The sequence below is a fragment of the Diceros bicornis genome, chromosome 15, assembly GCF_020826845.1.
Source record: "Diceros bicornis minor isolate mBicDic1 chromosome 15, mDicBic1.mat.cur, whole genome shotgun sequence".
Lineage (NCBI taxonomy): Eukaryota > Metazoa > Chordata > Mammalia > Perissodactyla > Rhinocerotidae > Diceros > Diceros bicornis.
This window is the reverse complement of record NC_080754.1, coordinates 54,423,652-54,443,832: the sequence shown is the minus strand read 5'-3', so window position 1 is coordinate 54,443,832 and position 20,181 is coordinate 54,423,652.

Here is a 20,181-nt window from a genome sequence, read left to right as displayed (position 1 = left end):
AAGAGAGAAACAGAAACGCTTCTTGTCATCCCAATTTTCATAAATTTCTGACTGTAAATTTTGCTTCTGACTTTAATTAAGGTGTCTTGGAGTTCTCATATTTTGTCAGCTAGCATGGACATCTTAGCTCTCTGCCACTAGGGGGTCATAATGCATCCCAGTGATTGCATTAAAATGCATGCTGAGAAAATGAAATTCCTGTCACCTGAAGTTTTCCCTCGCTCTCACTATTCCTGTTTTTTTTCTTTTGTTATTTTTATTGTAGAATCATTTTGTTATACCACCAATGGGACTGCTACATTGTGGCAGAAAGGAAGTATCTGTCAGATAACACACACTGGCTAAGAATGAAAAAATCATCAGCTAAGTTGAGGACATTATCCAGATCCTTTACTGTGACCTAGTCTCATCCATTCTTTTGTCCGGAGCCAATTACACTCTGCCTGAGCTTATGACCAACTTCTACTCTTGACCAAGCTCAATGCATATTGCATGACTCCAACCAATTTTAGCTGGCTGTGTCCCCAGGCAGACTCACATATTATTTGTTCCTTTGGATGAATGGTCATTCAGCAACCATTACCCAGTGCTTTAGAAGTGCCTCGGGACAGGAATCACATCCAGAAATAAGTACGGACATCCCACACACTGCCAGCTGTTTATTCACTACGTGATTACAAGACTGTGTGCTCTAATTTACCATGCCAATTCTAAAATAGTTTAGTCATTTTAATGGGGGTTAAAAACCTCACTACATATATATATATATATAGTTGCCTAATCAACAGCCATTCTCAATTCTCTCCCTAACAGACCCAAACTCTCTTCTGTTATCAAGTCTCCATGACCTTAGTAGAGTTCAAGGACTCTCAAGATTCAGGACGAGAATTTGACTGGCCCATGCCAATCATGGTGATTTCATTTACCTCAGTTGTGAGCAGTTGAGTCGTGGGCATCCAATTCTGGTCAATGGACACTGAGCGAAATTCTGTGGGACTTTACAGAAAGGGCAACTAGTTAAGAAAATGAGACGCATAGGAGGAAAATCTTCTCTTCTTAAGTATAAGTCGTCAAGTCTGCATGTGGTAGCTGGAAAGGCTACAGATATCATGTAACCATGAGAGGAAGCTCACTGACATGCTAAACAAGTCAGAGTATGAATTTGGATGGTGCTGGCATCAGGGGCCCTGATGAGGTCCTTGAGTTGCTGAACAACCCACCATGGATGCTGCTTACCTCTGGCATTCTTATCATGTAAGCATATAAATGTCCTACTTTTTGTGAGTAATAAAAAGTGGGTAAATATGACACTTTTAATTGGATTTTCTAGTACTTATACCTGAAAACATTCTAGCAAGTGCAGCCTACATATCCAGCATACAATATTCCTTCTTCTCTTATTATCAAAATTTCAAAGTTCAACCATTCTCAATGTGATGGGAATAAGGATGAGCCATCACACACTTCTCTAAATTTTATTAATCAAACCTTATATCTATGTCTCCTTTCCTATTATGATAGCTAAATTAAAAAAATCTTACCTGTGTAACGTTTTCTAAAATCAGAGTATGAAAACTAGAATAAGTCACTAAGGAAGATGTCAATACTGGGGCAGAAAAAAGTATCCAAAGCAAGTCACCCGGTACAGGAATGTCTGAAGCATTTGCTAAAGAAACCCTGGAAGGCTCAGAGAAGCCAGTAACAACAAGCAATGGCAAGGTGGAATCTAAGAATTCCACAGTAGGTGGAACAGAGTGGGTGCTCTACTACTGAGACAGGGAACTGGATAGGGCTGACTACATTATTTGTGGTTCCCCTTGCAAAGTAAAAACACAGGGCCCTTTTGTTCAGAAATTCCTAAGAATTTCCGGACAGAGATAGCAGAACACTAAACCAAGCATGATGTCTTAGAAAGATCCTTAGAAAGAGTGGGACCCTCAGCAACTTCATGGGTTACACATCCATGGAGCCAGTGTGTAAGCTGGATATGCCTCAGAGGTAAGACTCTTTCCAGTCCATATAAAGAGACTGAGATGGGGAGAACATGGTAATGAGGTTTTTGATACAAAATGGGAGTGAGCCCCAGAAAAATTTTCCTAGCCAGAGTTTATTTCCACTCCAGAGCAAGGAATCTAGAGGGACAGTGGTGCATAAAGAGTTCCAGAATTAACCCTACCATAGACCCTTTCATATTTTAGATGAAAAATCATAATATAAAAGGTAATTTAAAAAACAGGGAGATATTTGATGTAAAAGGTTAATATAGGTAGCTTGATATAAAATTATGTGTGTGTATCTGTATTTGTTGAGTGTGTATATAGACTTAAATGAAGCACACCAAAATATATTAATAGTATGTGTATTAGGTTATTAAAGTACAATAGGAAAGTAGCACAAACTGAATGGCTTAAAAAACATAAATTTATTTTTTCACAGTTCTGGAGGCTAGAAGTCTGAAATCAAGATGTTGGCAAAGTTGGCTTCTTCTGAGAGCTGTGAGGGAAGGGCTTCTTCTGCTCAGGGCCTCTCTCCTTGGCTTATAGATGGCTGCCTTCATGTTCACATGGCACTCTCTCTGTATGCATATCTGCCTCCAAATTTACCCTTTCATAAGGACACCAGTCATATTGGATTAGGGCCCACTCTAATGACCTCATTTTACCTTGACTACTTCTGTAAAGACCTTATCTCCAAATAAGGTCACATTCTGAGGTACTAGGGGTTAGAACTTCGACATATGAATTTTTTGAGGGGACACAATTTAACTCATATGATAGTTTAACCATATAATAGAATATCCTTTTTTCTTTATATATTTTCATACTTTGCAAAGATTGCTTAATCAGCTTTATAATGAGAAAATAAACGTTATGAAAACATGGAGTTTAACAATATTCTAAATAATGGGCTAAAGAAAATACAAATAATAGGATATTGACTAATTGTAATAGAAGAGTCTTGGTAAGGAATATGAGGAAATAACATATGATGCATAAGAAAAGATTATCATGTAGGAAGAAGCATTTTGTAGCACCTATACAGGTAATTCGTTGGAGTAAAAGAATTCTACTAAAAGAATTTTACAGCCTTAATAATGATCCAAATTCTCAAACTTTACCCTCTTCCACACAACTTCTCTCCCCACTATGTTGATCCAAGATTCCAGCTCTAGATATAAAATTACACCTCACACCTACCCATTCCAACTTCCAGAATCCCAAGCCAAGTACATCCAGCACATTCTAAGGAACATCCTCAAACTGTAATTAGATTGAAACTGGGAGGACAAGTATCCATTCAGAAATATATTTTACTCTTTAGTATGTTTTAAGAGTCCAACAAACCTACATTCTCATAGAACTTAATCACTTTGAAGCTGTGGATCTGTAATAACTACTTTGTAGGGTCATTGTAAGAAAGACTCAGTTAATCATTACTTTCATTTTTCTATTTACTCTATCAAATATTTTTTATTCAGAACTTACAGTGTACACAACACAATATAGGATATATTTGTTCATGAGCTGTTGAGTGGAGCAACCTGTGAATATGTTCAAGGTGGGGGCTCAACTGTTAGGAAACTAATTAAGCTTTGCTCTATTCCATTTGCATAGACTCAAATCCTTAAGTCTCCATTTGACTATGTGGTATCTTAAAGGAAACAAACAACACGGTCCAAGAACATAAGCTACTCGATCAGCCAAACAGTGTAATCCCTAGGAAGAATTAAAAGCACACACACACAGATACCAAACATATAAAGTTTCAACAAATGCCAAGATCACTAAAAAACATTTTGGATACATTTCAAAAGAAGTTACAAGAACATGTCACCCATCAAAATCAAACCACTTAGCTGTCACTGAAATTTCACAAGGCAAATTGCAGCTGCCAAAATCTTCTAGAAATATCATCCACTTCCAGGATGAATATAGTCTTTACACTGCGTTTTAGCTTAACAACAACAAAAATATAGAGGGAAACTATAAATATAAAGTTAGACTCTTCTAAGGTCTTAATTGCTCAACATTATGATTTTCTAGATACTGTCATATATTTTAGCTGACATTAACGACAGTTTACTTCAAATTGACACTCATACTATAAAGCAGCAATTATAGTTGGAGATATCATCTATTAAATCATACCTTCACAACGTCAAGTTTGTTTGCCATTATGGAAGATCACATTTGCTTGTTACATTTATTTTTTACAAATATCATAATAGAAGACCAAATATATATTCTCCATCACAATGTGACAATATAGAAGCTGATGTACTTTCTATACAGGGTTTCAATATTTATAAAGTCAGGAAATGCTACTGTCTTCAGAGTCTGCAGTTGGATGACATCTTCATATTGCATCAATGTCATTTACTTTTCAGTGGAGGTTTGGGTGGCTACTCTGTGTAAAGCACTGTTAAACATTCTGCACAAGTTAAAAATATACAGCCCTCTCCATTCTGCAACACAATCACAATCTAATACAGGCAATAAAGTATAGGAAAATTCTGTTACCAAACAATATCATTGCTTTGTAATTGATGCAAATAAATAACTATAAGATTTAAATGATGGAGAACACTTTTCTGTGCAGAGTGATTGTGAAAACCTTCACACAGAAGGTCTTAAAGAATAGGAAGGATTTACATAGAAGCCCGTGAATAAGAAAGAACTCCTGACAAATGGAATATTTTCAGCCAGTTCATAGCGGAAGCAAGATACAAGAAGTATTTGAGAAACAACCAGAACTACAGTTGGACTGGAAGGGAAGGAGGCTGAAAATTAGAAGGGCCAAAATCACACAATAGGAAAAGGAGAGAGAAAGCAAAAGATCGAAGGATGGCTAAAGCAAAGGAAGGCAAAAATGCATCTCCCACAGCAGCCTGCATTCTGTTATTGGGCGTTATGCCTCTTGGCTTTCAAGTGGGGCTGGGCTTGCTCGCAAGGAGTACTGTGGGCAGTTATACCATATGTTTTTGAAAGATAGAGAATGCACATGCACACCTACAAAACTTCTCCACAAGGTATGTTCCTCAGCAGCATGCAGATTTCCGAAATTTCAGAAGTTATAATTCCTTTTCTCCCTGATGAAAATACTTCATAACAAAAGAATATTTTATGCATTACTGATCATCTTGGTAAAAGCAAGTTTACTGGTCATTTTTTTGGAAATGAGAGTTTGATCTGGATTAGAAATAAGAGATAATGACTGAAATCACGCAAATTATAACAACTGCTCCCTTTTATTAGTTCGGGTTTTAGAGACAAACTCTTATGTCTAATCTTCTGGACTGAAAATTCAGATTTTCAGCAGATTAATCAATTATGCTTTCACACACACACATGCACACACAATATCTCCATTACCATTAGCTTTAGCCTTAAAATTGAGCAGGGCTTGATATATTCAACACAAATCAGCAAACAGTCCTGAGTTTCAAGGAAGGACCAAAAGTTTTTATGCTTATTTACTATACTACATTTAAATCAGTATGACAAAATAGTCTGTCTTTATGCTAACAGTTAGCTCAGTATTTTCAAAAGAGAACAGAAAAAATAATTGGTGACTGATTAAGCATTGTTTTTTTTTCCCCAAAGTGTCTAAATTCTGTCTCATTTCATACCTTATCTTGTATTCTTACTAGATATCCTTTCTACTAGATATCCTCTATTTCTAATACTATAATACCATCTCTCTGGTACCAAATTAGTTACTTAAAAATAGCTCTATGACCTTGGGAAGTTATATAAGTCTTCGAGCCTCAGTTTTCCTATTTGAAAGAAAAGCAACACTATTTAAATGAGCATTCCATGTATCGTTCCATGATTCTGAATTTCTACATTTTACCTTCCTTCTGTGAAAAATGACAATCTCAGTTGCCCCTTTGAGTGGCAGACTGTACCATTTATCCATCATGATGATTAAAGCAATGACCAAGACTAGATTTGCAAGCACACATTGTGGTGTGAATACATTTCTCAATCCCCCGCTTCTGGCTTGGGAGGACACACCAGCATGCTCATGCTAGCCACTGAGGTTAGAATGTGTTCTGCCAGTGAGAATCCTAGATTTTCACTTCACAATGGCTTTATCAGCTTCCACAGCTGCTGGATAATGCAAGCTCCTAAGAGACTCTAAGAGACACTTAGACATCTGTCAGACCAGGTGCACTGGGACAGCAATTGTCCAAGAAATATCTAGGCTGGCATGAAGCCAACTCCTCCACCCTTAAAAAAAAAAAGGCTAATGTGATCGCATTTAAATAACAGGATTCTTTCCCATCCAGACATTTTTACAGGCACTGAAAAGACAGAAAAGCGTGCTTTTTAAAAACCTGAAGTGAGGCTAGGTCAGAATCCAGAAATGAAGCTTACTCAACCTGTTCTGAAATGTTACCTAGTTGTTAATCATTAATGAGATGCTAAATTTATGAAACCGTGAAATAAAACAGAAGACTAAAATTTTGGCATCGAGTTTCATTTGAATTAACTTCCTGGAGAAAAAACAGTTCAGTAAGTTGGACTGCAGGCTGCTGGGGCTACCCCAGGGCATCAGTGTTGTTCTGTAAAATCACACTATATCATCAGCATACATGTGCACAGGGGAGAAAACACATTAGACTGTAAGATAATCATCAAGCAGAGAAAATAAAATACACCCTCAGGCGTCCCGTTTGTAATTCCCTTGAATCCATGCTCACATGGCTTTCTTTCCTGTACAATTCCTCAAGTTAATGCAAATCATTTTATGCAGCTACTGCAAAGCCCCAAATCCCTGAAGTTTTGTAGGAGTAATTTATGGCCAGCTAAAGCAAATGCCTTAGAGAAGTCAATAAAAATTGTTCCTATCACATGGACTTCACCTATTGCATCCGTGATACCATGGGTGCCACATCCCAGGTGATTGGTTTGCTGTGAAGCCTGATGAGAAAGGAATCAGCAAATCCTTCGGATACAGGTAGTTTGAAATGTGCACTTTTTTTTTTTTTTTTGAAACAGAACCAAAATACGCCTTTGCTGAATCAACTCTCTTAATATCCTTTCTGTGGAGGTGAACCGCACGGGCACATCTCCCAAGACCAAGGAGGAAAGACTTCAGAGCAGAGGTATTTACCTCAGCTGTTAAAGGAATTGCCAAGTAAAGAAATTTGGGCTTTTCACTGAGATTGTATCTCAACTTACTGCTCACCAGGAAATAATTCCAAAGCTTCTAATGCACAAATTAATCTTTCTTACACCAAATATCCCCATTGATCACTCCTGTGTGCATTTATGAGCATGAAGGCACAGTCATCACCTTCATCAAAAGAGGCATTGGTGAAAGAAAGAACAATAATGATCTGGTGTTTGTCATCAGAATTTTACTGTTTTAAATGTTTACAGTTAACTATTTAAAAAGATTTTTATAGGTATATTTTAAAATACATATATTCTTTATGTATTTATCTCCATTCTCTAAAAAATCCTTTCTAGATGTTTCCAGAGGTGAATTCCCTAGTTATGTATATATTAAATAGAAGAGCTGGAAGGTCGTAGTCCTCTGATTACAAACACTATGTGTATTAGGATTCTCCAGAGAAACAAAACCAATAGGCTATATATCGACATATACAAGGGGATTTAATATGGGAATTATGACAATGGAGGCTGAGATACGCCTGATATGCCACCTGCAAGTTGGAGAACCAGAAGAGCTGGAGGTGTAATTCAGTCTGAGTTGGAAGGCCTGAGAACCAGGGAGCTGCTGGTGTAAGTCCTGGAGTCCAGCAGCCCAAGAACCAGGAGCTTTGATGCCCCAGGGCAGGAGAATATGAACACGCCAGTTCAAGAAAAGAGAGGCCGAGAATTCACCCTTCCTTTACTTTTTGCCCTCTTCAGGCCCTCAACAGATTGGATGATGCTCACCCACATCGGTGAGGGTGGATCTTCTTTACTCAGTCTGCCTAGTCTTACCTAGTGCAAAAGACAATAAAAGAAAATAAAGGTATGCATATTGAAGAAAAACTGCTTTTGTTCATAGGTAACATAGTTGTCAATGTAAAAAAATCTCAAAGAAAGAAAAAAAAAGTCTCCTGCAACTAATAAGCAAGTATAGCAGGGTCTCAGAATACAAGGTGAATATTTAAAAAAATCAATTGTTCTCCTATATGCCAGAAATGAATAATTGACATTTGAAATTTAAAAAACCATACCATTTATAATAGTATGCCTCCAAAAATAAAATGCTTAGGTACAAATCTTTAAAAAAATGCAGTATTTGTATGTGACAAACTCCAAATTTTGATGAAAGAAATTAAAAATATATTTAAATATATAGAGATAATCTGTGTTCATGAATTGGAAGACTCAATATTGTTAAGATATTGTGAATTCTTACCAAATTGATCTATAGATTCAATGCAATCCCAATTAAAATTACATCAAGCCATCCTGTAGATATCAACAAACTGATTCCAAAATTTATATGCAAAAGAAGAGACTTAGAATAGCCTACACAATATTAATGAGAACAGAGTCGGAGGATTCATACCACCTGATTTCAAGTCTTACTATAAAGCTATGGTAATCAGAAAAGCACGATATTGGTGAAAGACTAAACATATAGATCAATGAAAAAGAATGGAAAACCCAGAAATAGACTCACACAAATATAGCCACTGATTTTTGACAAAAGATCAAAGACAATTCAATGCATAAAGAATTTTTTTGTCAACAAATGGTGCTGAAACAAACAATTGGAAGTCTAGTTACTAAAAAATGAACCTGGACAGAGATCTTACACCTTTCCTAAAAATTAATTAACAATTAATTCTCTAATTAATGTGTAATTCTACACATCTAAGTGTAGAACACAAAACTATAAAATATCAAGAACAAATATACGAGAAAATCTAGGTGACCTGTAGTTTTGATGATATACCAAAAGCATGACCCATGAAAGAAAATATTGATAAATTAGATTTTATTAAAATTAAATACTTCTGCTCTGTGACAGACACTGTTATGAGATGCAAAACACACGCCACAAAGTAGAAGAAAATATTTGCAAAACAAATATCTGATAAAGAACTCTTAAAACAAACAACCCAGTTAAAAAATGAGCAAAAGATCTAAATGGGTATACTGTAAAGAAGGTATATAGATGTCAAATAAGCATATTAAAAGGTGCTCAACATCATTTGCTATCAGGGAATTTCAAATTAAAATAAGATACCCTACATACCTATTAGCATGGCTGAAATACAAAAACAAACACACACCTGTCAATACCAATTACTGCTGAGGAAGCAGAGCAGCAGGAGCTCTCATTCACTGCTGTTGGGAATGAGAAATGGTACAGTCACTGTGGAAGATACTTGGGCAGTTTCTTATAAAGCTAAATATCTTTTCTAGATATCTTATAAAGCTAAATATCTTATCCTATCTAAATATCTTGTTGTGCAGTCAAGCATTCACACTACTAGATATTTACCCAACTGATTCGAAAACTCACATCCACACCAAAATCTAAATGTAAAAATTCATAGCAGTTTTATTCATAATTGCCCCAAACTGGAAGCAACTAAGATGTCCTTCAGTAGATAACTGGATAAACATGATACTGTAATGGTGAATACATACCACTATGCACTTGTCAAATTCCATAGAACTTTACAGTATGAAAACTGAATCTTAATGTATACGAATTTTTAAAATCATTTCAGAGATTAGAGGAATCTCAGGATGGAATACAAAAATTGTAAAAACAATCTAAGCGTATTAAAAGCGTATAACACAACCTCACTGAACAGCATAGGGAAAAAAGTGCTGACACAATGAACATAGGAAGTGAATAGTCTGAATGACTAAAGACAAAAGAAATGCACATAAGCATTGTACTCTAGCTGATGACCTTGTCTCCCATGGGGTACAGATTAACAGTTCAGATGATGCTACACATTTGTATTGAAATTAAATGAAGTAAACGGATAGTGGATAGTGGGAACCAGGTGTCTCATTGTTGGAGGGGGAATTTACAGATAAGCAAGAGGTGGAGGCTATAATGATCTAAGTGGTAATGGATTAGAGTTAAAAATATCAATATGAAATCATGTTTGCCCTAATATAGATAAATATGGAAATATTTATAGATATTGGGTTAGTATAGACATATGTATTTCTTTCGCTGTGTCAGCTGAGAGAGCCTAGACGCAATTACAACCCAGAAAAAATGAGCACTCCTAGCACCCAGACCTTTCTTTCTAATATTATTTTCCAATAAGAGGAACTAAGTTTCCTTAGAGAAATGGCTGATTCTAAGACTTGGCACAAAATACAAAAGATGAGCCTGAAGCACTTGGTAGTGCCAAAATGTAAAGAAGTGCTTAAAAGAGTCCCACAATGATGGAGGTATGTCAAAGGGATATAGGATTCAATTAAGAGTTTCCAATGGCCAAATCTGGAAGAATTTAAGCTACAAAATAAAGAAAGTAGTATTGGATGACAACTCAAATATAAAATAAATGTCCATAAGTCCATACGAACATAAATGATTGAATAAATAAATGGATGAGAATAGACAAATCTCCCAAGTAGAATAATTCCAATAAGGCATTCAATGATTGAATTAAAAGGATAGGACAATGGACTAAATGTTTGTGTCCCACACAAAAGATGTATGTTGAAATCCTAACCCACAAGGTAGGGCCTTTGGGAAGTAATTAAATCATGAGGGTAGGCACTCATGAATAAGATTAGTGCCCTTATAAAAGGGACCCAAGAAAGCACTCTCTGTGTTTCCGCCATGTGAGGATACACTGAGAAGATGGCACAATGAGTAATGGATTTGAATAGACATATCTCCAAAGAAGATAAAAAATGGTTAATAAGCACATGAAAAGATGTTATACATCATCAGTCATTAGGGAAAAACAAAACAAATCAAAACCATGATAAGATACCACTTCACAACCATTTGGATGTCTAAAATCAAAAAGACAGACAATAACAAGCATGGTCAAAGACGTGAAAAAATTGGAATCCTTACACACTGCTGATGTGATTGTAAAATGGTTCAGTCACTTTAAAAAACAGTTTAGCAACTCCTCAAAGTGTTAAATGTAGAAACGCCAGTTGTCATATGTCCCAGCAATTCTACATAAGGGATATACTCAATAGAATAAAAAAAAATGGGTAGTATATCCACAGATTTGGGTATTATGGGTTTTATTTTTGGATCAAGTTTTATTAACAAAAATCTACATACTTCTTTATATAGTATCTTGACATACTCCTCATTAGGAATATCTTCACTAAAATCTAACTGTATTCCTTATGTTAACAAGGAAATTAAGGAAGACCCAAAACTGAGTTCTAATTACATTAGAGACAATTAATTTATGTAACACACATTTGTACACATACAACTCTTAGGCAACCTAGAGTGGTTTCACAAATAATCCTTGAAAATAATTTATGCATTGCTTTTGTAGAAGACTACTCTCTTATATTTAAATCAGATTATTTTTATTCTGATGATTTATAATGTAAAAAGCAAAATAGCTAGAAATTATATAATTCATAAATATCTCAATGATCTTTGGTTACCATCAAAATTTCTCACACTTCATGCTGGAAAATGGTTAAATCAATATTCAGACTGACATAAGACCATCTTGAAACAAAGCTAGACCATCTATGAATATTGGAATGAGTTCTTATGTGGAAGAGGGAAACCATTGCTTTGATTTAAATGTTATTTTTCTCCAGTTCCATCAAAATTGAATAAACAAAGATGCTATTTGCCAGCCAACAGGAAAAGTAGAACACATGCAAGCTTGAATCGTCTACTAAATTTCAAATCTATACTTTTAACCACCTGCAGGTTGAACATAGTATGAGTATCAAATTTTACATGTTCAAAATAGAATTCACTATCTTTCTTACAACATTCTCTTCTCTTGTAATCCCTATCTTAACTAAGAGGATCAAATTGGTTTAGCCAATTATCCATGTAAGTAATAGAGTTGTTCCAGATCATTCTGAAATGTCTCTTGATCAATTCTCCAGATCAGTAGCTATGGAGGTTGGGTCAAGTCAAAGGATCCTACACATGATATGTAGGAAGAAATAGTTCTTTTGTATATGGATATTTCAAGAAATATAGTTTTAGTTACATGCTCATGAAAGTTGCGAATATGTACAACTTTGATAAAGATTTTTAGATACTTGACTGTTTTTTATTTTCTTTACTATATCAACAGGTTTGATTAGTCTTCCCTGCTTCCCCAAACTTTTCATTCTTAAAGTTTTGTCTGTGTAGATACAGCCCCAAGTGTGGCCTATTTTGCCAGTAAACATTTGTTTTAAAGATCATACATGGAGTTTTAATCATTATTTTCCCTCTAATATAAATAAAAGAAATGGTTTCTTTCATGTTCTAAGTCTATGGTGTTTGCTTTTTTAAATTTTACTGAAATATATTGAAAATAACATACCATCTTCAATTTCCTCATTTCAATCGCTTTCTTATTTTAGAGATACTTTTACAATCTCTACAGGAAGTTTAATTCTGCTGGATACCAAGAATACTTTCAGGATAACCCTAGTATCCATAATCATTTTTGGCAAAACAACTTACCCACAATTTAATTAACGTTAACCCTCCTCTTACCGTCTCAAGCAGCTAAAATTTTCTTCACATAAAAAAATGGGGAAGCAGCCATTTTCATGCTACCTGAAAAGTAGACAAGTAATTAGTCCATCCAATTTTATTCTTAACAGAAAGAGAAATGCTACCGTATCAAAATATTTTTTTCTTCACTAAGGTTGCTGCTTAGAGAACTATAAATGGGATAATGTTATTTTTAAATAGTTGACACCTATAGTATTTTCAAAGTCAATATCCAATGAAATGGACAGCTAAACATATCATTATTAAGATCACAAAGAAGTACGCTGAAGAGAAAGATATATGAAACTGGGCAATATATATAGAGCATTTACCATTAAAGGCAATGTGCCTGGTATTATTGAGATATAAACATGATCCATCATTAAGACAACATGGAACATGATAAGTGTCGAACAGCAAAATACTTAAACAACCATTCAGAACAACTGTAGTAAGGATGTCATTTTAAATGTACAGATAAATATTGCTGTAAGAAATCGTAAAGGGAATTATCACTTCAGACTAGGGTCATCAAGAAGAGCAACAAGAATTTGAATTTGAGCTAAGTCTTGTGGACATTGGAATTATACAAGACCCAAAGAAAACAAGGAAATAAAAACTTAAGAAAAATTATTGCTATATACAAGTATTTAGCAATAAACAACAATGTAATACGACAGATGTAGAAATGGAGTGAAATGATAAAAAAATATTTAGGCATGAAAATATCTGGTTATACAGTTTTAAACAACCAAAGTCACTCTTCCAGGTGAATGGAGTATTAGGAAGTTTAAAGCATAAATTTACAAAAGAAAAATTTAAAAGATAAAAAGACTTGATTGTTATTAATAATTTTAACAATTCGCAGCCAGATCTCCTATTCATGTCTTTTCCAGGCAACACTCACAGATGCAGTGGGATTGTGTTGCCCATGAGAAGCAGAGGCTACAGATGGGAAAAAAAATGTAGGCCACCTCTCTAAACAATAATTGAATCAATTGCTCCTCAGCCAATATTTTTCCTCCCTACTGTGTCAGGAACTTATTTCTGTACAATTGCAATAGTAATTCTGTCTATCAGTTCAGCAAGAAATCAACAATCTGATTCTTGTTCATACTTCATTAGAAATAAAATACTAGAGCAGCAAATAGATTTTATAGTTTCATACATCTAGATGTTTCAAAGCTAGATTGTCCCTTGAATATTCCTCTTGGACACTTTGAATAGCATCCTTTTCCAGAACAGAACTGGTTTTCTCAAGTTTCCGGTAATTGGTATTTTGAATCAGAGGATGCCAGAATTCTCAAACTAAATATTGGAACTTCAAATCTATATACTGGTATTTACTTCTGTTGTAAACCCATAGTGCAGAAAATTTGTTGAAATTATCTCTTAAGGACAATACATTGAGAATCTGGGCATAATTTTCTCTTTTCTCCATTTATTTCATTATTTTTCCAAAGAAATTATGCATTTTACTTTACTAAGATAACATCTCAGCACATAGGTGTATATTTAAGAATTTCTTAACATGCTTAAGAGAAAGAAAAAAAAGAAATTGACTCTTGAATATGCATTGCTTTCTATTAATTTAAAGAACTAAATTATCAGCTCAAATTAATATGTAGAATTACCTAGAACAGAATCTCGAATATATGTAAGTCATCACAATGGGCTATACCTCATATTACATTCAAAAATCAGTTCAGTTATGCTGAACTGATAAACTTTAAATCAGTCTATATTTTAAAATACTACCTATTAAATTAAATTCAAAATACACAATCAGATTGATTGATCATAGCGGATGTCTCAATACTAGTAACTAACATTTGGATAGTAGTTTTTCTTTCGTTTTGTTTTTATAAACAATTTTCAAAGTAGCTTCCACAAGAAAATTTCCAGCCAGTTCTGCCTGCTGTTTTGTATCCATGTGGTATCTTTACCTAAAAAGATCTCACTGAAGAAAATCACCATTTCTTATAGCCCTGATTCTCCTCTACCACCAAAAATTACAGATTTTAAAATGCTACAGAGACTTTTTTTTAAAAATTCAGAATAACTAAGCACATTTATCTTGACTTATTACCTAATTTATTTTATTTTTTCACATGGGAAGTGAAGTTTAAATCTACTTGGACCTATCTGAAAACAATCAAAGCATCTGGACCTAAGCGGTCTAGGAAGCACACGTTTCAGTTCTTCACACAAATATAATGGCTTAAGCTTCTGTGGCTGTGTTTCATGGTACTCAAGAAATACTTTAAAGTGCATTTGTGCCCACAGGCAGTGTGGCAAAGGTCAATACATCAAAAAAGAAAAATAAAAAGAGCTCTCCAAGCCTTTATTTTAAATGATTCCAGTGAAATTTAAGTTGAATTTTAAGAAATAATGACTTTCAAAAGTTTCATAACAAAAGCATAGAAAACATAACATTTATCGTTATTTTAAATGATTCCAGTGAAATTTAAGTTGAATTTTAAGAAATAATGACTTTTAAAAGTTTCATAACAAAAGCATAGAAAACATAACATTTATCGATGCTTGTGTAAATAATTATATCTGGATATAGAATGAATTTCTTGAGTAAGAACTGTAGACCAGACAAGGCTACAGGGATGGAAAGCAGAACAGTGACTGCCAGGCACTGAGGGTGGAATGAGGAATTGACTGCAAAAGGACAACTTGGGCAATTTGGGGGAAAATGGCTCTGCATCGTGACTGTGAAGGAGGATACACGGCTGTTACATACTTGTCAAAACCCACAGGACTGTACCTCACAAATTGTAAGTTTTACTGTATAAATGAAAAAATAAAAATACTAATGAGAGGTTTCCTAAAAGTAGAAAATCTGATGTTTTTAGTTAGATACTACCACAAGTGTGTCAAATGATCATTCTATTTGTTGTGCTTTGTCCATATTTTTACCCATGGCCTCAGGATACAACACCTTAATTTTCAGTGAAGATGGAAAGGCCTCAATATCAATGTTAATCAGATGAAAAAACAAAACTACAGTTAAAAAAACCCTTCTCTAATCATTCTCTTTATGCACCTATATTAAATCTCTCGAATATAGTGCAGCAAATAATGATTTTATAATAAATAAAAACCTAATACTTGACTATTGTTCTTGTATAAAATGTTAAGTTAGCTCACCTTCAGAATAAAATATGATTAGTTAAATTTTATATAAAAACAAAAAACATTTCAGAACTCTGATATATTTTCTCTTGGAGTGTAAAATGACACAACCATGTTGGAAAATATTTTGACAGTTTTTGAAAAGAGTTAATCAAATACCTATCATATGACCCAGCAATTTCAGCCCTAAAGTTTATCCAAGAAAAATAAAATTATATGTCCACACTAAGACTTGTGACCTAATATTCATAGAATCTTTATTTGTAATGAAGAACAATCCAAAAGTCCATTGATAGGTGACTGAATAAGCAAACCGTGGACTGTTTATACAATAGAATACTACCTAACAATAAAAAGAACAAATTACTGACACATGCTTCTAAAATGATGAATTCTAAAACCATTGAGCTAAGTGAAAGAATCCAGATGCAAAAGAATATCTGCATGTGATTCTACTTACGGAAAACTCAAACTAATCTGTAGTGACAGAAAGCAGATAAGTAGTTGTCTAGGGACTTGAAGTGGGGAGATTGGCTTTAAAGGGGCAGAAGTATTTTGGGGGGAATAATGGAAATGTTCTAAACATTGATTTGGGTGGTGATTACAAAAGTATGTATAGTTGTTAAAACTCGTTGAACTGCATATTTAAAATGGGACGATCTTAGTGTACATAAACTATACCTCAATAAAGTTAACTTAAAAAGTTTAAATTAGATCTTGAAACTACATCTAATTTAACTACATCTAATTAGTCTTTGGAAAAGACTAATGAGACATGGCAACTAACTGCAATGTGGGATCCTGAATTGGAACCTGGCACAGAAAAGTCACATTAGTGGAAAGACTGATGAAATCAGAATAAGTTCTGTACTTCAGTTAATAGTGTTGTGCCAAGGTTAATTTCCTAGTTTTGATAAATTTTCTATGGTTATGATAAGATGTTAACATAAGAGCAAACTGGTAAAAATACATGAGAATTTTCTGCATTATTTTTGCAACTCCTCTGAAAGAATAAAATTATCTCAAAATATTTACTGTTAAAAAAAACTTCAAATATTACTGGTGATATTTCATGTTTCCAAAAATATATAGAACACTAGAACCTTGGCAAATATTCAGTGGACTGGCTTTTCATCTTTGAATCAAATTAATAAATTAAAATTATATACTGAATTCTTTGTGCTATGCACAGAGCTAGTTTCCCATGGAAAGGGTATAAAACATCCTGACTTAACAGAAGATGCTACTATAGTTCATTCATCCAAAAGTTACTTAACATCTACTATAAAAAAATATCCTATGTGAAAATATTCATAGAAAAACTAATTCAAAATATTAGCAAGGACAATAGGACTTGATGGCACCCATGGAACTCATTCAAAAGTGGCCATAAAAAATATTTTTTTCTTAAAATTTTTTTTCTGTTGCTTTAAGAAAACTGGCTTTAAAATTCATGTAAAATGGTGTTATCAAAAATTATTGTTTTACTACAAACAAATGCCTGGTTATATACATGGTGAAATAATATGCAATCATTATTCTCACCAGTTTATACCACTTGAAAGAGTTTTCACTTGCTAGGAATTAAGTTTTAGAAATACCCTTACATTATACCTAGCTTTAGTTAGAAAACATCAAACCAATGATGACAAAAATAACTACAACTGCAGAAGAAAAAAAAAGTAGGACAAAGCTTATGTATTATTAGCTTTTCTTTAATCAATAAACTTAAAAGGGCACAGAAACTTGATTGCTTCTTTTAAGTATTTTTTTGTTTGTTTGTTTTTTGTTTTGTCTAAGTGCCTTGCTTGTATGCAATATATAGCTGGGTTTTATTTTTCAACTTAATCTGCCACAGTCTCTGCCTCTTGATGGAAGATTTCAGACTATTTACATTTAATAATAAAAATTAATATATTTCCTTCAAGTAATGAAACACTTTACACTTTCTCCTTTGTTCCTTCTTTTTCCATTTTCCTTATTTTTATAACTGCTTTTTGAATGTCAAGTTCCTTGCCAATGAAGCATGAATACAAAAAAAAAAAATGAAGAACTACTTTACATTTACGCATCAGATAGTGTGAAACTTTGAACAATAAGAAGGCTTGCATTAAACAGCCTGGAACTTTACCCCTTCATTTGTCCAAAAACAAAATCATCCTTGTTGCAGTGTCCTGTTACAATGCTTATTCTATTATTAAAGAAGAGAAATAGTAGCCAACGTCAAGTTATGTACCCTGGGAAAGGTTGAACTCATTTGTAGCTTTGAGCAGAGGAAAAAGATGTAGCTCTCTCACTGTATAATGTCATCCACTTCAATATCTCTGAAGTTTCTTCTATAACATTGAAGAAAATTATCAATGAACTTGGCAAATTTGTCATTTTCCTGCAGTAGCAATATTTTGGAACTACTGATTTCTCTCAATCCAGCCACTTCTTGGGTTAATGCATTATGTGCTGCTGATGACATCACAAAATCCTCCCTATTTTAAGAGATCGTTTTTCAAATTTCAGAGATGGTCAACTTCTTCAAAATTGTAAATTTTTTTGTTTGTTTTAGCAGTCAAATTTGACTGGAAAAAAAATCACAGTACTCTGTGAAGATAAAGCCCCTGTGACAATATCTGGCTTTTCTGCTTTGGTAAAGAAAGAAGATTCATACTTCATTATCTCTCTATTTCATGCTTTGGTACCAAAGACTCTGCCAATATTCCTGAAAGGAATTTATCAACTGCTCAGAAAAAGATTCAAATTTATCAGAAACAGGGCCTGCACAAATTATCTTGTAAAGACTTTTCTAGAAAAGAAATCATAATATGAAATTCTTTTTTTTTTTTTTTTTTTGTTTATTGCAGTAACATTGGTCTATGACATTGTAAAAATTTCAGGTGTACATCATTGTACTTCTATTTCTGCATAGATTACATCATGTTCACCACCAAAATACTAATTACAACCCATCACCACACACATGTACCGAATTATCCCTTTCACCCTCCTCCCTCCCCCCTTCCCCTCTGGTGACCACCAATCCAATCTCTGTCCCTATGTGTTTGTTTATTGTTGTTATTATCTACTACTTAATGAAGGAAATCATACGGTATTTGACCTTCTCCCTCTGACTTATTTCACTTTGCATTATACCCTCAATGTCCATCCATGTTGTCACAAATGGCTGGATTTCATCGTTTCTTATGGCTGAGTAGTATTCCATTGTGTATATACACCACAGCTTCTTTATCCATTCGTCCCTTGATGGGCACTTAGGTTGCTTCCAAGTCTTGGCTATTGTGAATAACGCTGCAATGGACACAGGGGTGCATGTACCTTTACAAATTGGTGTTTTCAAGTTCTTTGGATAAATACCCAACAGTGGAATAGCTGGATCATATGGTAGTTCTATTCTTCATTTTTTGAGGAATCTCCATACTGTTTTCCATAGTGGCTGCACCAGTTTGCACTCCCACCAGCAGTGTATGAGAGTTCCCTTCTCTCCACATCCTCTCCAACACATGTTGTTTCCTGTCTTGTTAATTATAGCCATTCTGACGGGCGTGAGGTGATATCTCATTGTAGTTTTGATTTGCATTTCCCTGATAGTTAGTGATTTTGAACATCTTTTCATGTGTTTGTTGGCCATCTGTATATCTTCTTTGGAGAAATGTCTGTTCAGGTCTTTTGCCCATTTTTTAATTGGGTTGGTAGTCTTTTTGTTGTTGAGATGCATGAGTTCTTTATATATTTTGGAGGTTAAGCCCTTATCAGGAGTATGGTTTGCAAATATCTTCTCCCAATTGTTAGGTTGTCTTTTCGTTTTGTTGATGGTTTCCTTTGCTGTGCAGAAGCTTTTTAGTTTGATGTAGTCCCATTTGTTTATTTTTTCTATTGTTTCTCTTGTCGGTCAGACGCGGTGTTTGAAAAGATGTTGCTAAGACCGATGTCGAAGAGCGTACTGCCTATGTTTTCTTCTAGAAGTTTCACAGTTTCAGGTCTTACATTCAAGTCTTTAATCCATTTGGAGTTAATTTTTGTGTATGGTGTAAGGTAAGGGTCTACTTTCATTTTTTTGCATGTTGCTATCCAGTTTTCCCAACACCATTTGTTGAAGAGACTTTCTTTTCCCCATTGTGTGTTCTTGGCTCCTTTGTCAAAGATTAGCTGTCCATAGATGTGTGGGTTTATTTCTGGGCTTTCGATTCTATTCCATTGATCTGTGTGTCTGTTTTTGTGCCAGTACCATGCTGTTTTGGTTACTATAGCTTTGTAGTATATTTTGAAATCAGGGAGTGTGATACCTCCAGCTTTGTTCTTTTTTCTCAGGATTCCTTTAGCTATTCGGGGTCTTTTGTTGTTCCATATAAATTTTAGGAATCTTTGTTC